The sequence below is a fragment of the Marmota monax genome, unplaced genomic scaffold, assembly GCF_021218885.2.
Source record: "Marmota monax isolate L192 unplaced genomic scaffold, Marmota_monax_Labrador192_F-V1.1 WCK01_AAM20220418_F8-fsc00020, whole genome shotgun sequence".
NCBI classification, from domain to species: domain Eukaryota; kingdom Metazoa; phylum Chordata; class Mammalia; order Rodentia; family Sciuridae; genus Marmota; species Marmota monax.
Genome location: NW_026692912.1, coordinates 18,309,822 through 18,337,816, shown reverse-complemented (window position 1 = coordinate 18,337,816; position 27,995 = coordinate 18,309,822). Strand labels below are relative to the sequence as shown.

At 37.2% G+C, this 27,995-nt stretch overlaps 1 protein-coding gene across 10 annotated transcripts in view; it reads right to left on the bottom strand.

Annotated features, from left to right (window-relative positions):
- Gapvd1 (GTPase activating protein and VPS9 domains 1) overlaps positions 1–27,995 on the bottom strand; it is an 88,200-nt gene that overhangs the window by 57,173 nt on the left and 3,032 nt on the right. For 7 of the 10 annotated variants that reach the window (XM_058581756.1, XM_058581761.1, XM_058581760.1 and 4 more), the window contains exon 2: positions 2,582–2,734. The exons of 1 other annotated variant lie outside the window; for it this stretch is intronic. The gene's annotated coding sequence lies outside the window, so the exon portion shown is untranslated. Of the gene's footprint in view, positions 1–2,513; positions 2,535–2,581; positions 2,735–6,284; positions 6,642–27,995 lie in introns of those variants that run through there. 2 more of the 10 variants (XM_058581757.1, XM_058581758.1) reach the window with 2 other exon arrangements.

Sequence of the window (27,995 nt, the reverse complement as noted above, 5' to 3'; positions counted from 1 at the left end):
GGATCACAGGCATGCACAACCATGCCTGGCAAATTCAACTTTCATAAAACATTTTAGTTGAATTTAAATCCAGTCTCATAGTCATACTAGCCACCATTTCCATTACTAAAGGACCACACATACCTAGCAGTCACTATATAAGCAGTGCAGACAGAACACTTCCACATCACAGAAAATTCTACTGAATAGCACTGCTCTAGAGCACAAATAATGTCTGAATCATCTCTGAACTCAAAAAAAAAAAAAGAAAGAAAAGTATCTTGCACAGAGTAAGCACATTAAAAATTACCTGTTTCTTTTATTTCAATTCAATACAAGCAAGCTTACTTTGCCAGATTAATATTCATATAAGCTTTTCTATTATACCAGCAAAATTATTCCTAGCATTCTTTTATTTTTTTAACTCAGAGTACTGTAATTTTTTTTTCAGGGGGTGGAGAGTATCAGGGATTGAACCCAGGGGTGCTTAACTACTGAGTCTTATCCCCATCTCTCTTTATTTTGAGAAATGGTCTAAGTTACTGAGGCTGGCTTTGAACTTGTGATCCTCCTGCTTCAACCTCCCCAAGAGCTGGGATTACAGATGTAAACCACCACACAAGGCAATTCAAGAGTCTTGATGGGCTCTTGACTGAGGGAAAAAAGAAACAAAAACCATTTTGGTGACACCAGAGAAATCTTAATATGGATTAGATATCTGTATTTAAAAAATAGTGTTGATTTTATTATATATGACACTGGTATTATGGTTTATACAGGAAACTATTGTACTTTTAAGAAATGCACTCAACAGGATGTGATGGCACACACCTGTAAACCCAGCAATTTGGGAGGCTGAGGAGGAGGATCACAAGATCAAAATCAGCCTCAGCAATTTAGTCAGGCCCTAAGCAATTCAGTGAGACCCTGTCTCTAAATAAAATATAAAAAATAGGGCTGGGGATGTGGTTCAGTGGTTGAGTGCCCCTAAATTCAATCCCCAGTACCAAAAAAAAAAAAAAAGTAAAATAAAAAGTTTTTTTTTTTTTAATTAGCAAAATGTTAAATGAGTTGTGGGTATATTGTTGAATACTGTTGAAATGAGTAGTGGGTATATGGTGATTACTGTACTAATCTTCAAGTTTTTATGTTAGAAAATTTTTATAACTAGAAGTAGGAGCTAGGCCTGGTGGTACGTACTATAATCTCAAATACCTGAGAGGCAGAGGCAGAGGCAGGAGGATTCTGAGGCAGAGGTCAGCCTGGACAACTTGGAGGGCCCTACCTCAAAAAAATAAAAATAAAAAAGGCTGGGGATGTGGCTCAATGATACAGTGCCCTGAATTGCAAACCTCCTGCCTTAGCCTCCTGAGTGGCTGGGATTATACAGACATGCCCCACAGCACATACTTGGATTAATACTTGGAATCCTATTTTGTTTAATAAATGGCACATGCCTCATTACAATGATATTATACCTTTCTCCATTGCTCCCAGTAGACTAAACTCAGGATAAAGGCTAACTCAACTTGAGGGCTGAGGTTATGGCTCATTGGTAGAGCACATGCTCAGCACATGTGAGGCACATGTTCAATCTTCAGCAACATATAAAAATAAGTAAACAAACAAATAAATAAATAAAAGTATTTTTAAAAAAATAACTCAGCACCCTAGTAGTTAATGATAGACAGAAGTTCAGAAATGTTAACTGAACTCAATTCAGCTAGTACCAAATCTACTGGCTTGCACAATTTGAAAAAAAAAAAATACATAAAACATATAACAATAGCAAACAGGTTATTTTTTGAAAACAACAGTTAGAGGGATGGGGATGTACTTCAGTGGTAGAGTACGTGTGTAGCATGCTAGGCACTAGGTTCAATCCCCACCACCAAAAAATAAAAACAAAAAACGTTAAGGAAAAGGGTTTGCTGGGTACCCAGGTGAAATTCCATCTACTAAAGAGGCTGAGGTGGGAAATCACAAGTTTGAGGCCAGCCTGGGCATCTAATCAAGAAACTGTTAAAATTAAAAAATGAGGCCCATGTGGTGGCCCATACTGTAATCCCTGTGACTCAGGAGGCTGAGGCAGGAGGACTGCAAGTTCCAGGCCAGCCTCAGCAACTTAGCAAGGTCCTATGCAACTTAGTTAGATCCTGTCTCAAAATATAAAATTAAAGGGACCGGGGATGTGGCTTTGTGGTTAAATACACTTGGGTTCAATCCTCAATACAAAAGAAAGAAGAGGGCTGGGATACAGATCATTAGTAGGGCACCCCTAGGTTTAATTCCTAGTACCATAAGTTAATTAATTTTGTAAAACTGCTAGGGATGTAGCTCTGGTGGTAGAACATTTGCCTAGCATGTGCAAGGGCCTGGGTTCAATCCCCAATACTGCAAAACCAAATAAATAAATAAAATTGCTTTACTCTTCTAGAATACCACTTAAAACACAAGAGAATTTAATAGTCATAAATTAAGGAATAGCATAAATAAAATATAGACATAAATAACTAAAAGTAGAAAAAATTTACCATACTGAAGAAACAGGAAAGCAGAGACAACTGGCAAATAAATTAGTTTTTTTAAAAGTGGCACATGCCTGTAATCCCAGCGACTCAGGAGTCTGAGGCAGAAGGATCAAAAGTTGAAACCAGTCCAGGCAACTTTGCAAGACCCTTTGTAAAAATTATAAATGAAAAGGACTGGAAGGATGGGGGATGTAGTTCAGCGGTAGAGTGACCCAGGGTTCAATCTGCAATACAGAAAAAAAAAATGTAAAAATATCAGAATAACAATAACATCAAACTAACATTTCTTTAGACTAATTATGTCAAGAATTCTGCTGTTTTTCCTTGGGGAACTCTCACAAACCTGTGTCATCTCATTATCTTCGTCTGGCAGTTTAGGAAGACGATGACACAAGTAGTTAAGTAGCCAAGTAAAGACTCAAACAATTCAATTTTTACTCCAAAGATGCACTTGCTCTCAACCAACGAACTTAAGCATTATGTCAGCAATAAAAACTGACTCCTGAAAGTTTTTGTTTGTTTGCTTTTTACTATCAGTTTTTACAGAACTTTGGGTTCTGGCAATATCTACATCACTTGAGTTTTCCCTCAAATACAATATGAATTGGCAAAGAGGTAAAGAAAATTGAACCCTTGCACACTGTGGGTGAGAATGTAATTTTGTATAGCCACTATGGAAAACAGTGTGAAGGTTCCTCAAAAGATAAAAAATAGAACTACTACATGATCCAGCAATCTCATCACTAAGTATATATCCAAAGGAAGTCAATATAGCCAATAATATATTTGTACTTCCAAGTTTACTGCAGCATTATACACAATGGCCAATATATGGAATCAACTAAGTGTCAATCAATACACGAATGGACAAAGAAAATGTGGCATATATACACAATGGAATATGAATGAAATTTAACCATGGGAAAAAAAAAAAAAGCTGGGGGGGGGTGTGGTACACACCTGTAATCCCAGACACTGAGGTGGCTGAGGTAGGAGGACCACAAGTTCAAGGTCAGTCTCAGCAATTTAGCAAGTTGAGACTTAGTGAGACCCTGTCTCAAATTAGAAAATTTAAAAAAGAAAGGAGGACTGGGGTTGTGGCTCAGTGGTAGAGCACTCATTAGGCACATGCGAGGCACTGAATTCGATCCTCAGCACCACATAAAAATAAATAAATAAAAATAAAGGTACTGCACCCAACTACGACGGAAGGAAGGAAGGGAGGGAGGGAGGGAGGAAGGAAGGAAGGGGACTGGGGATGAAGCTCAATGGTAAAGAACCCTGAGTTCAATCACCAGTATGGGGTAAGTGAAATCCCCTCATTTGCAACAATATGGATGGAACTGGAGATCATTATATGAAGTGAAATAAGCCAAGCACAGAAAGACAAGTACCACATAATCTCATGTGGAATTTTAAAAAATTGATCCCCAGCCCTCATATGAACTTAAATTCTTTTTTCTTTACTTGCAGTGCTAGAAATTGAATCCAGGGTCTTAAGCATGCTAGGCAAACACTGTACCAATGAACTACACCCATCAACCTCAAATAGTTTTAACATCCTAATATGAAACTAGAATCTCAGAATTGGAAAAGCTATTAAAAACTATCTTCTATTGCCAGGCACAATGGTACACCCCTGTAATGCCAGCTACTTAGGAGGCTCAGGTAGAGAAAGGCAAGTTTGAAGCCAGCCTAGACAACTTAGTGAGACTCTGTCTCAAAATGAGATAAAATAAAGGACTGGGGATGTACCTACATGGTAAAACACTTGCCAACATATGTGAGGCTCTAGGTTCAATCTCCAGTATAGCAAAAGACAAAACCAAAATAAAACAAATAGTGCTGGGGTTGTGGCTCAGTGGTAGAGTGCTTGCCTAGTATGCATGAAGCAGTGGGTATGACTTTCAGCACCACATATAAATAAAGGTCCATTGAAACTACAAAAATATTAAAAACAAACAAAGCAAACCCAACATCTTGTCCAATTTAATTCAATTCAACAAACATTTTCTAAATTGTTTCACTATGACAAACCTTGATAACATAGTTCAGAACAAAAAGACACAACCACTGTTCTCATAAAGAATAAATACCCAGCTTTGGGGCTGGAGCTGGGACTCAGCAGTAGAGCACTCGCCTAGCACATGCGAGGCCCTGGGTTCGATCCTCGGCACTACATAAAATAAGTAAAAGGAAGGTATTGTGTCCAACTACAACTAAAAAATAAATATAAAAAAAAAAAGGAATACTCAGCTTCTAAGTCAGAAGCAAGTAAATTATGAAAAGGGGAAATAAGAGTCTAACATTCAAAAATCTCCAAAACAAAACACAACAATATCCCTTCTAAAACCAGCAATTGTTTCGGACCTTCTTATTTTGGTCATGGCACAGACTCCTCAAACACATCTTTGTTCTCAGCAGTAAATCTGCCATCAAGTTCAACTCTCTGTCCTCAACTTTCTAATTCCTCTGCAAATAACCAAATTCATTACCATGACAACTGAAAAAATTTCCTAATGTGTACTCTTCTTGGTTTCTTCTCTCTCCAATCCATCCCACATTGGCAGATTAGTATTTCCAAAACATCTCTAATATAAAACTTCCCAATCCTTCCCAAGACCCCTTTAAAATCCATTGACTTCCTAATAGTGTCAGAATATATTAAAACATCTGCAGATGTCAGCTGGGAGTCTGTGTGCTCAATTAAGGTTGCCCCTTAATTAAATCTCTTTGTTCCCAATAATAGAAATTAAATGGAAACCCCAGAAAACTCTGAGTGTATTTGGCAAGAAAATCCCTCTGCTTTTTCTCACCCCCTCACCAAGACCACCAAAACCTACTCTGGCCCAATCAGGTCTAAGGTCTAAAATTAGCCTGCCTTTACTTATTTTCATGTCCTCCACCCAAGAAGCCCAGAAATCCCAATACTTCATCCTGCAGAACCCAATTCCTAGACAGCTTACCTCCTCTAACCTCACCTCCTGCCCTACTCATCTCTTCCATCCTTTTCAGTTACACTTGCAGCACAAATTCAAAGATCAGAAATTTCCCTGTAACTTGAACCTTTTCTGGAAAGAAACCCATTTACCTTCTTGCTTTAACTGAATCCTGGTTTCTCCACAGGAACATTGCTTCTTTTATACACCTGTCAGGCATAGCTGTTTCCTCTCCCACACCCTTCACTTCACACTCTTACAAGCACTTTCACACCATTCTCTCTTCCTCATTATTAAAAAACCCAGCTTTGGCTCTCATATGATCAGACTGTATTACTGCAGATGCTACAATCTTTCCTTACACCCCCAATCACCAACAGTCACATGACCCTACCATGACTTTCAGGTTGTTAATCCTACCACCTTTTTAAATTCACCCCTCCCTCTCTTACCTACTAACATAAATCGAATGGCAAATATTTTATTTTTTTTAATTTGTTCAGATTAGTTATACAAGACAGTAGAATGCATTTTGACACATTGTACACAAATGGAGCACAAGTTCTCATTTCTCTGGCTGCACACATTGCAGTCACACCATTTGTGCAATCATACATGTACACAGGATAATAATGTCTGTCTCATTCCACCATCCTTCCCACCCCCACACCCCTTCTCCTCCCCCCTGCCCAATCCAAAGTTCCTCCATTTTTCTCTACCCATCCAGTTACCCATTATGAATAAGCATCTGCTTATCAGAGAAAACATTCAGCCTTTGGTTTTTTGGGATTGGCTTATTTGCTTAGCATGATATTCTCCAGCTCCATCCATTTACCTGCAAACACCATGATTTTGTTCGTAATATTCCATTGTGTATATTTTCTTTATCCATTTATCTGTTGAAGGGCATCTAGGTTGGTTCCATAGTTTAGCTATTCTGAATTGAGCTGCTATCAACATTGATTTAGCTGTATCACTGTAGTAGGCTGATTTTAAATCCTTTGAGTATAAACCAAGGAGGGGGATAGCTGGGTCAAACGGTGGTTCCATTCCAAGTTTTCTGAGGAATCTCCAAACTGCTTTCCATAGTGGTTGCATCAATTTGCAGTTCCACCAGCAATGTATGAGTGTACCTTATTCCCCACATCCTCACCAACATTTATTATTGCTTAGATTCTTGATAACTGCTAAAGACAAACATTTTAATCACTTTCTTGAATGATGCACACCCTCAATTTGCCCCTCACTATACCACAATCCCAGTAAAATCCAATGCTCTGCCTTATTGACACCTGTGGATAGGAAAACACACATACACTTGGTCTCACTAACATCACTTTCAATTCATGAACATAAACTCCAGATGGAACTTCACTGCTGCACAGCATGCACACTCTTACACAGTTCATCCACCGCTCTCCTCGTCTCCAGTCAGTAAATTCATATCATCCTCTCCACAAACCCAATACCTCTTTATTCTCCACAAATCCAACATCATTATTCTCAACTCTTTGATTTCTACCTAAGAAAACTGAAGCAACAAGATTTCCCACAGTACCATATACATATATGTATGCATACACACACACACACATTTGTACATGTGTGTGTTTGTGTGTGTGTATGGTGAGCTCTCTTTTACTCTGAATGAACTGCCTTGCCTTTGCTGGTCAAAACCAACCCTTTTGCCGGGCACAGTGGAGCACGCCTATAATTCTAGCAGCTCGGGAGGCTGAGGCAGGAGGATCACAAGTTCAAAACCAGCCTCAGTAAGAATGAGGTGCTGAGCAACTCTATGAGATCCTGTGTCTAAATAAAATACAATAGGGCTGGGGATGTGGCTCAGTGGTCAAGTGCCCCTCAGTTCAATCTCTTGTACACATACACACACACACACACACACACACTTGGAGCACCCCAAGGCTAGACACTCAGACCTCACTCTTTTCTTTCTATACACTGCCCAGGTAATCTCATTCAGTCTCATGGTTCTGCCATCAAAATACTGATGACAGAGGCTGGGGCTGGGGCTCAGCAGTGGAGCACTTGCCTAGCATGCACTAGGTCCTGGGATAGATCCTCAGTACCACGTAAAAATAAAGGTATCGTGTCCAACTACAACTAAAAAATAAATATTAAAAAAAATACTGGGGGGCTGGGGATGTGGCTCAAGTGGTAATGCGTTCGCCTGGCATGCACGGGGCACTGGGTTCGATCCTCAGCACCACATAAAAATAAAATAAAGATATTGTATCCACCAAAAACTAAAAATAAATATTTTAAAACTCTCTCTTTAAAAAAAAAAGAAAAGAAAAGAAATACTGGGGCTGGGGCTGTAGCTCAGTGGCAAAGTGCCTGCCTAGCATGCGTGAGGCACTGGGTTCGATCCTCAGCACCACATAAAAATAAATAAAATAAAGGCATTCTGTCCATCTACAACTACAAAAAAAAAATTTTTTAAATACTGATGATAGTCAGGCATGGTGGCGCATACCTCTAATCTCAGTGACTTGGGAGGTGGAAGGAGGAGGATTATAAATTCAAAGCCAGCTTCAGTAATTTAGTAAGATTTTGTCTCAAAATAAAAAAATAAAAAGGGCTGGGGATATAGCTCAGTACTAGGATACTCTAGTTCAATCCCCAATACTGGGGCAGGGGAGGGGGACTGACAACTCGCCAATTAATTTCACCAGTCTTAAACTTTTATCCTGAATACCAAATCTGTACATGCAACTGCCTACTCGGCATCTCAAACTAAACGTTCAAAATGAAACTCTCTCCTCCTGCAAAAAACTCCCCATCCCCACCCCAAAACCCAGCCTTCTTCATCTCTATCAACGGCAATTCCCTTCTTCCAATTGTTCAGACCAAAAAATTGTGTCATCATTTTTACTCCTTTTCCTTGTTCCCTGCATATTTTGTCTAGACAAGATTGTCCTTTGGTGGATGAGGGGAAAAAAAAAAGTGAACAGTAATAAAATTATCTTTAAATGTTAATTAAAATAAATGTACTATACTGAAAACATTAAAAATCACATCTGTGAGTTTCATGAAAGACTTAAAGGAAAAATGGTGCTCATAATTTTTAATCATTCCTTACATTCAAGAGGATAATTTCCAATTCCTTAGCTTAGTGTTCAAGGCCCAATCTTCCTTGGCCCACCCCTCCAATCCTATTTTACACTATTTCCTTACATTAAAACAGTTGAGTAAGACAGGCCTTCTCATTTTTTTTTACTATTTTATTTTAGTCCTTTGGGTATAGACCGAGGAGTGGGATAGCTGGGTCAAATGGTGGTCCTATTCCCAGTTTTCCAGGGATTCTCCATACTGCTTTCCATATTGGCTGCACCAATTTGCAGTCCCACCAGCAATGTATGAGTGTGCCTTTTTCCCCAAATCCTCTCCATCACTTACTGTTGTTTGTATTCTTAACAGCTCCCATTCTAACTGGAGTGAGATGAAATCTTTTTTTTTTTTTCTAAAGAGAGAGAGAGAATTTTTAATATTTATTTTTTAGTTTTTGGCGGACACAACATCTTTGTTTGTATGTGGTACTGAGGATCGAACCCGGGCCGCGCGCATGCCAGGCGAGCGCGCTACCGCTTGAGCCACAGCCCCAGTACCAAGATGAAATCTTAAGAGTAGTTTTGATTTGCATTTCTCTAATTGCAAAAGATGAACATTTTCTCATATATTTGTTGATTGACTGTATACCACCTTCTAAGAAGTGTCTGTTCAGTTTCTTGGCCCATTTATTGATTTATTTGTTTTGTTGTTGTTTTTGTTTGGTTGGTTGGTTATTTTTTTTTTTTAAGAGAGAGAGAGAGAGAATTTTAATATTTATTTTTTAGTATTCGGTGGACACAACATCTTTGTTTGTATGTGGTGCTGAGGATTGAACCTGGGCCGCACGCATGCCAGGCGAGCGCGCTACCACTTGAGCCACATCCCCAGCCCCCGCCCCCCTTTTTTTTTTTTGGTGTTAAGATTTTTTTAGTTCTTTCTATATCCCAGAGATTAGTGCTCTATCTGATGTGCATGTAGTAAAAATTTGTTCCCTATTGTAGGCTCTCTATTCACTTCACTGATTGTTTCTTTTGCTAAGAAGAAGCTTTTTAGTTTGAATCCATCCCATTTATTGATTCTTGATTTTAATTCTTGTGCTATAGGAGTCTTATTAAGGAAGTTGGGGCCTAATCCCACATGATGAAAATTAGGGCCTACTTTTTCTTTTAATAGGCGCAGTGTCTCTGGTTTAATTCCTAGGCCCTTGATCACTTTGAGTTTTGTGCATGGTGAGAGCTAGGAGCTTAATTTCATTTATATATATACATATATATATATATATATATATATATATATATATATATATATATATGATGTTGATGGACCTTTATTTTATTTGCTTATTATATGTGGTGCTAGGAATCGAACCCAGTGCCTCACACATATGAGGCAAGTGCTCTATTGCTGAGCTACAACTCCAGCCCCTTAATTTCATTTTGTTGCATATGGATTTCTAGTTCTCCCAGCACCATTCGTTGAAGATGCTATCTTTTCTCCAATGAATGTTTTTGGTGCCTTTGTCTAATATAATATAACTGTAATTATGTGGGTTAGTCTCTGTGTCCTCTATTCTCATGCCATTGGTCTACAAGTCTATTTTGGTGCCAATACCATGTTGTTTTTGTTACAACATTGCTCTGTAGTATTATTTAAGGTCTGGTATAGTGATGCCACCTGCTTCATTCTTCTTACTAAGGACTGCTTTAACTATTCTGGGTCTCTTAATTTTCCAGATGAATTTCATGACTGCTTTTTCTATTTCTATGAGGAATGTCACTGGGATTTTGATTGGAATTGCATTAAATCTGTATAGTGCTTTTGGAAGTATGGTCATTTTGACTATTAATTCTGCCTATCTAAGAACAAGGTAGATCTTTCCATCTTCTAAGGTCTTCTTTCTTTCTTTAGTGTTCTATAGTTTTTCAAGTTGATTCCCAAGTATTTTGTTTTATTTTTTTTTTAGGCTATTGTAAATGGGGTAGTTTTCCTCATTTTCCTTTCAGAGGATTTGTCACTGATATACAGAAATGCCTTTGATTTATAAGTATTGATTTTATATCCTGCTACTTTGCTGAATTTATTTACTAGTTCTAGAACTTCTCTGGTGGAATTTTTTGGGTCTTCTAGGTATAGAATCATATCATCAGCAAACAGTGCTAATTTCAGTTCTTCTTTTCCTATCTGTATCTTTCGTCTGTTTAATTGCTCTGGCCAGTGTTTCAAGAACTATGTTAAATACAAGTGATGAAAGAGGGCATCTCTGCCTTAATATTTATTAAGTTTTTAGAGGGAATGCTTTCAATTTTTCTCCATTTAGAATGATGTTGGCCTGGGGCTTAGCATACCCATTTTTATTTTCAATTCAACTTCATGTTTATATCAGGCCCATCTAATCTACATCCTCTAATTTCCAAGCCCTAACTCAATAAAACCTTCCTCCCCTCCCATACAGGCTATCCCCCAGTGACAAATCCCAATTCTGAACTCATGAAGCACTCACTATTCATATCACTAACTTGACACTGGTTCTATTTTTTTTTCCATCTGTAGTTTCTACATCCTATCTTTTCAGCAAGAAAGAAGGTCTCTTCAAAGTCTGAGAGCGTATCTTAGACCTATGAGTTTTGCCCCATCCAAATATCATGGCCAAACACAAGAAATTCTTAATACGCATCTGCTTAGACTTGCATTGTCACAAACTGCTGTGGAAAAAGAGCATGAATAATATCAAGGAATTTTAAAATGAACACTAGGTATACCTAAAAATAATATATAATTTTTCCTAAAATTTGTAAGCATTTTTCTGATTAGTGGACGGGTACTAGGGATTGAACCCAGGAGTGCTTTACCGCTGACCGCTGAGCTATATCCCAGTCCTTTTCATTTTGAGGGAGGGTCTCTCTAAGTTGCTAAAGGGCTCATTAAATTGCTGAGACTGGCCTCCAACTTTGATCCTCCTACCTCAGCCTCCTAAACCACTGGGATTACAGGCATGATCCACTAGCTCATTTATTTTTGAAATGGTCAAAAACTAGACTTTGATCACTTAAGTTTAATACCACTTACCACTTTTTCTACAAAAATAAAATAAAGCTAGAGTGGTATAATCCCAGCTATAATTCTACTCGGGAGGCTGAGGCAGGAGGATTGTAAATTCAAGGCCAGTCTCAACAACTTAGTAAGACCCTATCTCAAAACAAAATATAGAAAGGGCTGGGAATGAGGGCTGGAGTTGTGGCTCAGTAGTAGAGAGCCCGCCTAGCATATGCAAGGCCCTGGGTTTGAACCTCATCACCACATAAAAATAAATAAATAAAATAAAGGTGCTGTGTCCAACTACAACTAAAAAATAAATATTAAAAAAATTCTTTCAAAAAAAAAAAAAAGGCTGGGAATGAACTCAGTAGTAAAGCAAACTGAGTTTCAATCTCTAGTCCTCAGAAATTAACTAAAATGAATAGATTATACCAATGCATATTAAATATTAAGCTTTTGAAGAATAAATTTAAGCTTCTCAACTCACATAATTAATATGCATCACCAAGAGCCCAGTGGAGAGATTTTAATGGAAATAGTTAAGCACAATGAGTTTCCGTATACTTCCACAATGATAATGGAGTAGGGACCAGCAAACCATGGCTTCTGGGCCAAGTTTAGCCTGTGGTTTCATAAAAATGAAGTTTTATTGGAACAAATCCATGTCCATTTGTGTGTGTGTGTGTGTGTGTCTGTATATATAAATAAATAAAATCTGGCTGCATTCATGCCACACAGCCACGATGGTAAAGTTGAATAGTTTTAAGACTCCTCCATAGTCTTTATGGCCCATAAGCCTAAAATATTTACTATCTGGCCCTCTAAAGAAAAACGTTTGCCAACCAATGCATGATAAGCAATCATACCTACACTAATGCAAAGCATGAAGAGGCAGCACAGCCTAATAAGGTGGAATTCGTGAATTATAAAATACATTAAAAATTCCAAGGAGGGGCTGGGGGTGTGGTTCAGTGGTAAAGAGCTTGCCTACCATGTGTGAGGCACTGGGTTTGATCCTCAGCACCACATAAAAATAAATAAATAAAATAAATATATATCAATAACTAAAATAAATTTTTTAAAAAATTCCAAGGAGGGCCAGGAGTGGTGGTGCATGCCTCTAATCCAGTGGCTTAGGAGGATGAGGCAGGAAGAGCGTGAGTTCAAAGCCAGACTCAGCAATTTAGCAAGGCCCTAAGCAACTCAGTGAGACCCTGTCTCTAAATAAATTATTTTTAAAAAGGGCTGGGGATGTGGCTCAGTGATTAAGCATCTCTGGGTTCAATCCTTGGAACAAAAAAAAAAAAAAAAACAGTTCCAAGGAGGATAAACATTACAAATGTTAACAATTACACTTAAATGAATTCCTAAGACTCAAGAGAAGGTCTCAAAAGTAGGAAAAATATTTTAAAATTTCTATGGGACAAAAATCACATTCCAAGTTTTTACTGTTGAGAATTTCTAATTAAAGGCATCCCAACTTAATGATATATATCCAACAGTTCTAAACTGTGACAACTAGAGTTGTCAGGGGAACAAACTAATCACCTCTTTATCAACCAGATAACACTCAGGAATAACATTAAGACAGTCAATACAAGAAGACCCACTTCCTATTTTCTTAGTTTAATACAGAATACTTTCGTCAACACAGTGGAAAGGATACTAAAACTGGAACCAGAAAATCTGAGGAGTTGAGGACCAGGCTCTGACACCCACTGGCAAGGTGACTTGCAATTGATCACTTCAACAAAGTTGAGATAATACCCTTATCTACCTCAAACAATAAACTGTGAGAGGTCTAAAAAATGATTCCACAGTGAAGGATGTCATTATTCTTGTTAAATAAAAAGTAATTTTAGGCAGACATCATTACCCTAAGTAATGTATGAAAACATGAATGGTGTGACTCTACTTTATGTTTAACCAGAGACATGAAAATTTATGCTCTATTTGTGTAATATGAATTGAAATACATTCTGCTGTCATAGATAACTAATTAGAATAAATAAAATATATATTTTTTTTTAAAAAGAAGAACATCATGGGAAGAAGTGTCCCGTATTAGAAACTGCTCAACCTTCCTGAAGTTGAAAGTTCAGATGGGCAAATGCTACAAAAATAATAATAATAATAATAATAATAATAATTTTTATTATTTCACTGGGACAAAGCAGACAGACTCTATGTCCATCAAATGACAGAACTGACCAAAATGAACCTTTTCATAAAAGTAAGTGGCAAAGACTGAAGTCATAACTAAAGTGGTAAGACAGACTATTTGCTAACATTATGGAAACTATGCTGGAAAAAGACTAAAAGTGAAATTAAAGGGCCAGTTATCTTCAATCTAAGAGCATTATTAGTAATATAATATGACTCAGCACACATGATATGGCTTTGAAATTTGAGAATAAAGCAACATTTGCAAAGATCTAATTTAAGATAATCCCATTAAAAATTATACAATGACAGGGCTGGGGTTGTGGCTCAGCAGTAAAGCACTCACCTAGCACATTCGAGGCCCTGAGTTTGAACCTCAGCACCACATAAAAATAAACAAAATAAAACTATTGTGTCCAACTAAAAAATAAATATTTTGAAAAAAAAAATTATACAATGAGAACTAAATATAGTATGCTGGAATAGAAAAACAACATTAGGTGAAAACTGAAGAAATCTGACTATAGTATGAACTTTATAGTGAATAATTATATATCAATATTAGTTCACTCTTTGTAACAAGTACACCATTTATTTATTTATTTATTTATTTATAGTTATAGTTGGACAACACCTTTATTTTACTTATTTTTTTTTAATGTGGTGCTAAGAATAGAATCCAGTGCCTTGCCCATGCTAGGTGAGCACTCTACTGCTGAGCCACAATCCCAGCCCCCAAGTACACCATATTAAGGTAAAGCATTAGTAATAAAGGGAATTTGGTACTGGGTCTAAATTTAATTTTCCTATAAATTTTAAACTGTTCTAAAAAATAAAATCTTAAATTTTTTAATTACACAAATAATATACTTCTAACTTCAAACATCCAATTTAGCAATTATTTTCAGTAAGAAAACTTAAACAAACTTGAAAAAAGAATTTGAACACTGTAATTTATCACTATCTCTAAAAACCATCACCTAGAAAAGGGACAAGCTACCATGTGATGTTCTAAAACTCATTAACATCTGGTAATATACTGCAAGGTTTTAATAATCACACAAAAATGTTCTTTTAGTTAACTGTGATCAGAAACGAAATACATAAATCTGACACAAAATTTCCATAACTCTACTACTTTTTGCACTAATTTCTGCTGTCCTAAAGGAAGGCAAATATATTTCTATTTCTTGTTTAAGAAAATCCGGGTGGACTGAGGTTGTGGCTCTGTGGTAGAGTGCTTGCCTAGCATGTGTGAGACACTGGGTTCAATTCTCAGCACCACATATGAATAAATGAATAAAATAAAGTCCATCAACTATATTTATAAATTTTTTTAAAAAGTACACCAAATGTGGTGGTGCACACCTATAATCCCAAAGGCTTGGGAAGTTGAGGCAGAATTGCGAGTTCAAAGCCAGCCTCAGCAAAAGCGAGGCACTAATCAACTCAATGAGACGCTGTCTCCAAATAAAATACAAAATAGGGCTGGGGATACAACTTAGTGGTTGAGTGCCTCTGAGTTCACTCCCAAGTACCCCCTCAAAAAAAATTTTTTTTAAAAAGTACACACTTTACCACCCTATTATACCCCCCAGCCTAAAAGATATGCTTTTTTAATATTTTATTTTTTAGTTATAGGTGAACACAATATCTTTATTTTATTTTTATGTGGTGCTGAGGATGGAACCCAGTGCCTCATGCATGGTAATCGAGCTCTCTACCTCTGAGCCACAACCCCAGCCCCCTAAAAGATATTCTTAATCACAATTTACAGCTGGGGTAATTGGAAAATTTAAGTATTTTCCCAAAATCAAATTAGTTACTAGCAAAGTTAAGAACAGAATCCAAGTATATCTGGCTTCAGAAATCAGTTTTAACGACTAAGCCAATCATCTTTTAATAATGAATGCTTTAATTTATGGTCAAGGTTACTACTTATAATAGCCTCACTCTTTCTTCAACTACTAATATATAAGTCAGCAGGTGTACAACTTTCTTGGAAAGCTTCCAATTGCTTGACAAAGTAGCTGGACTTGAGGACCAAGTAAATTCTCTCAACTTCTAAGTTAAAATGCTACATGGAAGTATATAAAAAGTTCTTAGGAATTAATACAGAATGGTGCAAAGATAATAAACACACTCAGCCATACACAACAGGTCCTCCATATATTTTAAGACTTAAATATACTAATAAAGTTCTGGATAGGAAGATTCTAAAGAATAATGCAATGAACCTAAAACTAGCTATATAGCCACGCATGGTGGTGCACACCTGTAATCCCAGCTACCAGGCAGGGGGAGAACTAAGGCAAGAGGATCACAACTTCAAGATCAGCGTGGACAACTTAGTGAGACCTTGTCTCAAATTTTTAAAAGGTCTAGAGATATAGCTCAGGGTAGGACACTTACCTAGCATGTAGAAGGTCATGGGTTCAATCCTGAGTACTCCCCATACACAAAACATATCCAAAAAACAAACTCCATATCTATGGCCGGGGGAGAAGGGGGGAGAGACACACTATCAAAAAAGTCATTAAAGCCAGACATGGTGGTGCACACCTGTAATCCCAGTACCTTGGGAGGCTGAGGCAGGAGAATCACAAGTTCAAGGCCAGCCTCAGTACCTAGCAAGATTCTTTCTCAGAACAAAAAGTAAAAAGAAGTAAAAAGGGCTGGGGATGTAGCTCAGTAGTAGAATGCCTCTGGGTTTGCTCACCAGTACCACCACTACCACCAAAAAAAAGTATTAAATAAGTCTTGGAAAAAATAAGATTATGCAACTAAAAGATTAAGCATAGGAAAGATTTTTATATACCGATGGCTACATTGCCATAGAACTGTCATTTTAAAAATTACACTGCCAGGTGCAGTGGCATAGGCCTGTAATCCCAGCAACTTGGGAGGCTGAGGCAGGAGAATATAGTAAGTTTGACGCCAGTCTCAGCAACTCTATGAGACCCTGTCTCAAAATAAAAAATAAAAAGGGCTGAGGATATTGTTCAGTCAATAGTAAAGCACCTCTGGGTTCAATCCCCAGTATCAATAAATAAATAAATAAAATTATAGACACACTTTTCCTCATAGTATTTAACATTCCTATTAATGTGATAAGACGAAAAAGGACATGATTACCATTTTTTGTGACCTGCTACAATGTTATCTCTGGTGTTCTGTCAATCAAATAATTTTAACTTGAGCTTCTTAATTACCCAACACTTTTCAGTGAACTAACCAGTCCATATAAGAGAACAGTGCTCCTTGCAAAAATTTTTTATAGATACCATACTGAATTACAATGATTTGTCTACACTTGTTTCCCCTTACAACACATATCTCCTTTAGTGCTAGAACATTTCTTATTCATTTTATAATGTTTTATTAAATTTCATTATCTAAAAATTGCCAGGTAATAAATAACATACTAATATAATAAATTAATTCTCTTTCCAAAACACTGAGACAAATACAATAAACTTTAATACTTCCTTCACTCATATATTCAATGAATGTTTATTATTAAATACCTACTATGTGCTAGGCAGTGATGAACAAAATAGACAAGGTTTGCCCTTAAGGGGCTCATGTTCTCTTAGGGACATACAACATTCCAATGACAACTTCAACTGTTTCTCACAAGACAGTCTTCTGTGTACCCTCTTTTTAGATGTTCTGCCTACTCCTTTCATTGGTCTGTTAGATCCCATGTAGGCATCTGGCACAGCTCAACGCAACAGAGGCTTAAGCCACCATTTCCTTGACTCAGACACTTCCTCATTTGGGCCCATCTCTCCCACTGCAATTTCACACTGTTTGCAGCAAAATGTGTTTTCACAACAAAATTCCCAAGTTCCCCAAAGTAGGTATATACCCATCTTGTTACCCTCCATTACTCAGCACAGTGACTGGCCTATAGCAGGTGCTGAATAAATGTTTCAGTTTATAAATAATTAATTGCACCACAAAAAATAAATAAAGATATCGTGTTCAACTAAAAAACTGAAGAAAAGTTGAGGCTGTAGCTCAGTGGTAGAGTGCTTGCCTCGCATGCACAAGGCCCTGGGTTCCATGAACAATGAAGAATGAAAAGGGCAATGCTTCAGATTAAAAATTAGCCATGCTGGGCTGGGGTTGTGGCTCAGGGGCACAGTGCTTGCCTAGCATGTGTGAGGCCCTGGGTTCGATTCTTAGCACCACATAAAAATAAGCAAACTAAATAACGGTATTATGTCCAACTACAACTAAAAAATAAATAAATAAATATTTTTTAAAAATTAGCCATGCTGTTGCTAAATAGTTCCAAAATGATTAAAAAACAGCAACCAGGGCTGGGGATGTGGCTCAAGCAGTAGCGCGCTGGCCTGGCATGCATGCGGTCCGGGTTCGATCCTCAGCACCACATACAAACAAAGATGTTGTGTCCGCCGAAAACTAAAAAATAAATATTAAAACATTCTCTCTCTCTTTAAAATATATATATATATATATATATATATATATATATAAATTAAAAATAAATAAATTAATTAATTAATTAAAAACAGCAACCAGGAGTTGGGGTTGTGGCCAGCGGTAGAGCGCTCACCTTGCATGTGCAAGGCCCTGGGTTCAACCTCAGCAACACATAAAAATAAATAAAGGTATTTAAAAAAAAAAAAAAAACAGTAACTAAATTTAAGTTGAAAATATATTCTAACTTTCCAGTGAGCATATTTGAAATCATTCTTGTAGTAAGGACACAGCTCAGTGGTAGAATGTCTGACTAGCATGCTCATGGCCCTGGGTTCAATCTTCAGAATCACAAAAAAAGAAAGAATTAATAATGTACTGAAGAAAGTTTTTGCTCATAATTAAGAAATAAATATTGGGTTGAGGCTGTAGTTCAGTGGTAGAGCACCTGCCTCACACATGTGAAGCACTGGGTTAGATCCTCATCACCATATAAAAATGAATAAAGATATTGTGTCCATCTACAACTAAATAAATATTTTTTAAAAAGAAATATTAATGAGGAATAAAATTTGAAACTTGATACTTTAATATCTTCATCTGGTGCATTTGAAATAAGAGTAAAACATGGCAGAAACAAAGAATGTGCTTAATACCAAATATTCCTGCCTGGAAACACAATAAAGAATCAAAAGGCCCATTATTTGAAGATACTAGTAACAAAAAGTCAGTTAGTATTCAGAATTCAAATTAACATTACAACAGACTTCTTGTTATGACATCAGAATTCCAGATCACCAAAAGTAAACAAAATAAAAACAGATACTGATTTTACCTTAACATACTAATTTTCCAGAACTAAAGAAGATTGCTAACCAAAAAAAATAATGAAACTCATGCATAACAAATCGTGTGTGGACTAAGCTCAGATTTTATTACACTAAGACAATATCAAAATATTTGAACAGCTAATATACATTACTTAGAAACAACAATGTTGGCTAGGATGTAGCTCAGTGGCAGAGCGCTTTCCTAGCACTGTGAAGCACTGGGTTCAATCCTTAGCGCCACATAAAAAATAAACAAATAAAATAAATGCACACTGTCCAACTACAAAAAAAAAAAAATTTTTTTTAAAAGAAAGAACAGGGCTAGGGATATAGCTCACTTGGTAGAGTGTTGCCTCACATGCACCAGGCCCTGGGTTCAATCCCCAGCACCACAAAAAAAAAAAAAAAAAAAAAAGAAAGAAAGAACAGGAGCCAGGGCTGGGACTCAGCAGTAACGCACTTGCCTGGCATGTATGAGGCACTTGATTCGATTCTCAGTACCACATATAAATAAATAAAATAAAGGTCTATCACCAACTTAAAAAAAATAAAAATAAAAAAAAAGAAAGAACAATGTTTCCTTACCATGAAAATTCATTCAAAATCCTTGATGTTTTTATAGTTTTACTCAAAATCATTTTAAATGAGATTAACAGGATTGTTTCAAAGTCATGAAATTAGATAAAGTCACAGTACATCATACCACAGAATACTATCATTATTAAGGAGGTAGAATTACAAAGAAAGATGCTAGGAAAAACAAACTATAGAACACTAAAAATGGTAAAATTCCAAAGGCACTCTACTACTTGGCAAAACTACTTGGGCTCGGGCTGGGGATGTGGCTCAAGCGGTAGCGAGCTCCCCTGGCATGCATTCGGCCCAGGTTCGATCCTCAGCACCACATACAAACAAAGATGTTGTGTCCGCCAAAAACTAAAAAATAAATATTAAAATTCTCTCTCTCTCAAAAAAAAAAAAAAAGACTACTTGGGCTCAAATCTCAGCTTTGCCACTCAGTAGCCGTACAATACTGGGCTAGTTGTTTTATTTCTCTATGCCTAGCTTTCGTCATCTGCAAATAGGTAAAACACAACCTAATATATAAGATATGTTCACAGAACAGAATTCTGAAAGTTAAATAGTTCAGGTGTGTAAAGCATTTGGCAAACACATATAATGTTAACTATAATTCTGGGGGAAAAAAGAAAAACTTTAAATCATACAATATATACACATACTATGTGGGGAAGAAATTTGCTAGGCATGGTGGTGTACTCCTGCAATCCCAGCAACTTGGGAGGCTGAGAGAAGAGGATCACAAGTTTGAGGCCAGTGTGGGCAATTTATTTTGAAGCAATTTAGTGGCTCAGAATAAAAATAAAAAGGACTTAAAGATGTAGCTCAGTGGCAAATCCCCCAGTACTGCACAAAAAAGAAAAGCTTTCATATTAGCATTTTTTAAAACAAAGAACATTGATTACTTTAGTAATTAAAAAAAATAACAACCCAGACACAGTGGTGCACACCTATACCAGCTACTCAGGAGGCTGAGACAAGAGGTCAAATGTCAAAAGCCAGCCTCAGTAACTCAGCAAGACCCTGTCTCAAAATAAAACATAAAAAGGGCTGGGATGTAGCTCAGAGGTAATGAGCCCCTGGGTTCAACTCTTAGTATCAATAATAATAATAACAACTTTGCACTGAGAAGTTGTCTGCTGATGATCGCTAATGCAATTACTGAAACAGAACAAATTCTGTGAATAAAAACATATTAAAAGAAATTTTCAAGTGCAATAGAAAAGACACAGTACTTAATTTCAAAATAAGACTTACTTCAACAATAACAAGCTATAACCCAGTAAGCAGAACTGCAATGACATTAAAATTATATCCCTTTATTTCCCAGAAGAAATAAATGATACAAAACTATCCATGCCCTGTAATCCCAGCAATTCAGGAGGCTGAGGCAGGAGGATAGTGAGTTCAAAGTCAGCCTCAGCAAAAGCGAGGCACTAAGCAACTCAGTGAGACCCTGCAATACAAAATAGGGCTGGGATGTGGCTCAGTGGGCAAGTGCCCCTAAATTCAATCCCTGGTACCCGCCAACCCATCCCCAGCCAAAAAAACAAAACAAAACAAGACAAACTATCCATGCAATCTAGAAAAGGGTATCACGAACTTTCATAAATAGATAAATTTCCACTAATTTTATTACGTTGAAATTAAATACCACTAAATTTAACTTTCTCCAATTCAACAATCTCTAATGAAAACTAAGATATGTATATACGTATATATGTATATATGTATGTATATGTATAAATTTTAAAAATTTTATATTTTATAGATGTAGTTGGTCATAATACCTTTCTTTTACTTATTTATTTTTATGTGGTGCTGAGGATTGAATCCAGGGCCTCATATGTGCTAGGCGAGCAATCTACTGCTGAGCCACAACCCCAGCCCAAATTTTGAGATCAAGATGAACCAAATAACTAAGAAAAATCTAAAATCCTCAGGGGCTGGCAATGCAGCTCAGTGGTAAAACACCTGTCCAGTATTTGAGAGGCCCTGGACTGGATCTCCAGCATCACAAAAAAATTAAAAATAAAATAAAATCCTCAGAACCCTCTGGAAATTTCTGAGAGGAACACTTCCCCACCCACATGCTTTGAGGAAGCTCTAGTCCCTGGGATAAACTTAGCTTCTTCCATAAATATAGTGGGCGTACAAAAACAACCAAATGGAGGAGCAGAAAGAGAACTCTGAGCTTCTGTTGCATTTTTGCTGAGCAGTAATACTAGCAAAGCTTGCTTCAGACTTAGGAGTTCATATTCAAAATTAAAGCATGTAAGCAAACAGGCCATTATGTCTGTTTCGTTACATTTACCAGAATGGTATTTCATAAAACTGATAAATATTTGTTCTTTGTATTTTTTATTTTGAGAATTAATAATTTCAAACAGTTTATACAATGACTTAGAAAAAGAGAAGGAACTTAATAAATGTTATCACTCTTTATCATTACCATTATTATTAACGTTTTGAGATGATGAAATAGAAACTTACTCATAGAAGAGTTTGATTAGTTACTTTTGTCAGAATTCAACTTGTCCCATCACAACATTAAATGGTTAGATGTTAAAAACAAACACTAAAGAATTCAAACTTAGATTCTTTGGTTCAAAAGAAGGCAGCGTAGATGAAAAAAATTCTGCAAAAGGAATTAATCCACCAGGCACAGGGGTACATGGCTATAATACCAGCAGTTTTGGAGGCTGAGGCAAGAAAATTTCAAGTTCAAAGCTAGCCTCAGCAAATTAGGGGGCCCTGTCTCAAAATTAAAAATAAAAAGGTCTGGGGATGTAACTCAATGTTAAAGTGCCCCTGGGTTCAATCTCTAGTATTTAAAAAAAAAAAAGATTGTGGGTGGGTGTTATAGTCCCAACTACTTGGGAGAACGAGGCAGGAGGATTGCTGGGGCCACAGGAATTTGAGGTTAGCCTAGGGAATATAGCTAGACCCCATTCCTTCCCCTCAACCCCCCAAAACAAAAAAAGATTGCTTGAAAGAATACTGACTCTGACCCTGAACAAAGTCTAATATCCCTTGATTAATTTGTGTTTTAAATTTTCCAAGAGAAAAATCAGTTTAACCCTTCCAAAGACTCACAGAAAATAATTAATAAAACAAATTAGTAAGGAAAAAAAATTGAACACGTTTTACAACATGCTTTCCACTAGTCTCTGCGTGGATGTACTGGCACTATATAGGAGCAAGACCAAGAAAGCACCTTTTGGACAGACATCTTAAGTAATGAGCAGACATCATGCCTGTTTTTACAGTTAAAAGAGTATGTTTAAAGTCTTATATTAAGAAGATAGCATACTAAAAAAATGTGCATAGAAATACACACAAGGGCTTGGGAAGTATCCCAGTGGTAGAGCAGTTGCCTAGGCTTGTGTAGCATGCTCAAGCCCTGCGCTGAATGCACAACACAGCAAAGACGCAAGCACACATGCACATACACAGTTCTAAAATCAAGTTATGCTTTTCTGTCAGTTATAAGTATTTAAGGTATCTGGTTCACCTTGAAACTAAATTATACAGACTCCTATGAAGTATGTTTTTTCCCTTTTTCAAACATTTGTTCAACCATCATTTTATTTATATATATATAAATAAGAGAAGGCAAAAGTATCAATAGATATCCACCACTTACTCTGACAGTGCATTGCAGTGTCAAGATTAGGCTTCAGTTTAGGAACAAAAAAGAAATGACCTTCTGAAAATGTCTTTAAAAAAATTATAACACATACTGAAACATATTCAGAAAATAGAGATAAGCATTTTAAAAAATATTTTCAGTTGTAGATGGGTACAATACCTTCATTTTATTCATCTTATGTGGTGTTGAGGTTCGAACCCAGTGTCTTACACATGCTAGATATGTGCTCTACCAGTGAGCTACAACCCTGGGCCCCAGATAAGCATTTTTTAAAAGTTCTTTAAAGACAAGAAAAGAGTCAGGTGCAGTGGCATCTACCAGGAATCCCAGTGACTCAGGAGGCTAAGCCAGGAGGCCTGCAAGTTTGAGGCCAGTCTCAGAAACTTAGTGAGACCCTGTCTCAAAAAAAAATAAAAAATAAAATGGGCTGGAGATATGGTGCCCCTAGGTTCAATCCCTGGTACCAAAAAAAAAAAAAAAAAAAGTTAAAAAACTTCATATTGTTAGCCAGGCACGGTGGCACATGCCTGTACTCCCAGTGGCTTGGGAGGCTGAGGAAGGAGAATCACAGGTTCAAAGCCAGCCTCAGCTGCAGGGCACTAAGCAACTCAGTGAGACCCTGTGTCTAAATGAAATACAAAATAGGGTTGGGGATGTGGCTCAGTACCCTTGAGTACCCTTGAGTTCAACCCCCCCAGTACCAAAAAACAAAACAACAAAAACCTTTATATTGTTAGCTGCACCAACAAGTTAGTATATACTGTCTCAATTTTCAGAATGTCATTATCAGGCAGTAGCACCTTGTTAAGACAGTAAGTGCTGTACCCCATCTGAAACACAGATCACAACACTCAATAAAGCCCATCAGGTGAAGTGGGAAGTGAAAGTACTGTGACAGTAGCCAAGAAGACACCAAAAGAGCTTGTTTTAAAGTATGGGATAAGGTACCAAGGTGGAAAAGTAATGGAGGTAGATTTAGAGGTGGGGCACCAAATGATAACTATTAATGACTGAGTAAAAGCCATGTTCCTATGTCATTAGTAGATTTAATCCTACTTGGCAGGTACATATCTCCTCCTCTTCACAGAGGAGGAAAAAGATTCAGAAAACTCAAATTAACTTACTGCCTGATCATTCAGCTATTGTATAGCAAAGAAGGGATTCAAACTGAGATTTGACACCAAAGTCCCATACTCTTCATTTTCCCCATGCAGCCTCTCTGGTTCTTTGCATGTACACCGAGTTCAGGCTCCCTGGAAGCAATTCACTACAATGGGCTCGAGGTAGGGTGGTGACCTGAGGCAAATGATCGCTCTCATAGTGAACTTCTGGTTATAATGGAGAGAGAAGGTGGGTGGCCCAGATTTTTCAGCCTTTCTTCATCTCAAACTACCTTTATAATCTTTCCTACCATTTTTCTCTTTCAGAGATTTAATGCACTAGGGCCCAGAAAAGGGCCTGGATGTTTTCCCATTCAATTTACAAATTCCTTTGTCCTTGTCTTTGTTCAAGTTGCTTCTCCACTTGGAACCCTTCTCTAATATCCCTAGAGCCATATATGACTCAAGGTGCAGTTAAAATGTCATCTTTTCCACAGAGCATTCCTGGATTCCTCATTCTGCCATTTAGTAGTAAGTATCTCCAATCTACTTTTTCTTTTTTTGTTGTTGTTGTTGTTGTAGATGAACCTCTATTTTATTTAAATGTGGTGCTGAGAATCTATCCCAGTGCCTCACAAGCTCTCTACCACTGAGTCACAACCCCAGCCCTCCAATCTACATTTTCATGACCCTTCTGACAAACACCTCTATTAAAATCATGACCTCGGGGCTGGGGTTGTAGCTCAGCAGCAGAGTGCTCACCTAGCATGTGGGAGGCCCTGGGTTTGATCCCAGCACCACATATAAATAAGTTAGTAAAATAAAGGTATTGTGTCCAACTACAATAAGAAAGAAAGAAAGAAAGAAAGAAATTATATGACCTGGGCTGGGGATGTGGCTCAAGGGGTAGCGCGCTTGCCTGGCATGCGCGGGACGCTGGGTTCGATCCTCAGCACCACAAAAAAATAAAAAAATAAAGATGTTGTGTCCACCGAAAACTAAAAAATAAATATTTTTAAAAAAAAAAAGAAATTATATGAACCTTTTGGGGGGGGGGAACTGGGGAACCCAAGGGCACTTTGTCACTGAGCTACATCTCCAGTCCTTTTTATTTTGAGACAGGGTCTCAATATTTCTGACAGTCTTGCTAAGTTGCTGTAGGTAACCTCAAACTTGTGATCCTCCTTCCTCGGTCTCCTCATTATGGTATTAGACATGCAATACCATGCCTGGCTAGAAATCACAACCGAAAAAGTAAAAAGGATAGTCACTCCGCAAATTATTTATTAATTCAAAGGAAAAAATATGTCTTTACAAGAGTAATCTAAACGTTACCTTAATCAAATTTACATCAATGACAAAACTGGTATCATGTTCCCCTGATGAGCTACACTAAAAGAGACCTAAAATCACTTGTTTTAATCTGAATCTGACCATGAAGGAATGTTCAGACAAACTGCAATTGAGAAGCATTCTACAAAACAAGTGGTAGGGATGCTTTAAAAATGTTACTGGGGGTGGAGATGGGGGCTAGAGTTGTAGATCAGTGGTAGAACGGTTGCCTAGCAAGCATGAGGCACTGGGTTCAATCCTCTGCACCACATAATAAATAAATAAATAAATAAATAAATAAATAAATAAATAAATAAATAAATAAATGTGTTGTGTCCACCTACACATAAAAAAATATTTTTTAAAAATGTTACTGTCTGGGGCTGGGGATGAAGTTCAATGGTAAAGCAAATGCTTTGCATACATGAGGACCTGGGTTCAGCACCACAAAAATAAAAAAAAATAATAAAATGTTACTGACACAAGAAACCTCAAAAAGGCTGGAAAAATATCCTAGATTTGGGACTAGAGTTGTGGCTCAGTGGTAGAGCACTTGCCTAGCAAGTGTGAGGCACTGGGTTAGATTCTCAACACCGCATATAAAAAATAAAATAAAATGGGGGCTGGGGTTGTGGCTCAGTGGCAGAGGGCTTGCCTCACATATGTGAGGCACTGGGTTCGATCTTTAGCACCACATAAAAATAAATAAACAAAATAAAGATATTGTGCCCATGTATAACTAAAAAATTTTAAAAATAATAATAAAAAATAAATAAAATGAAGTCCATTGACAACTAAAAAAAATAAAAAACAAAAAGATCCTAGATTTGATACCATGCAATACCATGCAAGATCTTTAACTAGATCTTGAATCAAAAACAAAAGACAACAACAAACTAAGGACAGTATTAGGAAAAGTTGAAAGAGTAATCATATTACATCTATGTTAAAAATCTTAATGTAACAACCAAATTGTAGATATACAGAGTCCTTGTTCTTGGGAAATAAAAGCTAAGTATCTGGGAATAAAAAGAACAAATAATATCCATATTCACACCTAACTTTCATATGGTTCAGCAAAAAGTGTATGTATTCTCTGTGTAAAGCAAAAATGACAAAATGTTAGCAATTTGCAGATCTAGATGAAGGCTAAATGGGTGTTTATGTATTATTCTTCTATAGGTTTGCAATGGGGGGGGGGGGGCGCAGGTGTTACTAGAGGTTGAACCCAGGGTGCTCTACCTCTGAACTATATCCCCAGCCCTGTTTTTAATTTTCTATTGAGTCAGAGTCTCGCTAAGCTGCCCACATTGGCCTTGAACTTGTGATCCTCCTGCATCAGCCTCCAAAGTCCCTGGGATTACAGGCATGTGCCACTGTAGCCAGTACACTAGTTATTCCTTATAGAGCTGCTTTTCTCTTTTGACAGAGGCAAATCTGTAGGCCTCAAAATATAGAATGTAATTAGCAGGGTGTGGAGTAGCTACTCAGGAAGCTGAGAGAGCTGGTTTTGAGACCAGTAGGCAAGTGAGGATATAGCTAAGTGATAAAGCACCCATAAATTCAATCTCTAGTAAGGGGGAGAGAGAAGAATAGGAGAGTAATTAGGAAATAAAACCACTAACCTAAGATCACACAGTAAAAATACCTGAGCAAAGCAGAGACCTTTTCTTTTATCACATCATCATAGAAAGTTAGGGGATAACCAAAACCTGCATAGCAGCAAGCACTAAGAAAAAGTAGTGCCCAGGGCTGGGGTTGTGGCTCAGTGGTAGAGTGCTCACCTAGCATGTGCGCCCTGGGTTCCATCCTCAGCACTACATAAAAATAAATAAAGGTATTGTGGGGCTGGGGATGTGGCTCAAGTGGTAGTGTGCTCGCCTGGCATGCGTGCGGCCCGGGTTTGATCCTCAGCACCACATACAAACAAAGATGTTGTGTCTGCAGAAAACTAAAAAGTAAATATTAAAAAATTCTTTCTCTCTCTCTTTAAAAAAAAAATTGCTATATGCAAAATATGACTGCTTTCCTTAAAAAAAAAAAAAAATAAAGGTATTGTGTTCAACTACAACTAAAAAATAAATATTTAAAAAAAAAATAAGTAGTGCCCAGGGCTGCAGTGATACAGTATTGGTCCTAGTATGACCAAGGCCACAGGTGCAATCCCCAGTATCACGATAAATAAATAATTAGTACCCAAATGGAACCAAATGCCCACAAAAGCACTACGCAGTGTTCAGGAAATAATATTCTATCTTTTAAAAAATATATAAGATGAAGTCAGGCATGGTAGCATGCTCCTGTAATCCCAGCAGCTTGGGAGGCTTTGGCAGGAT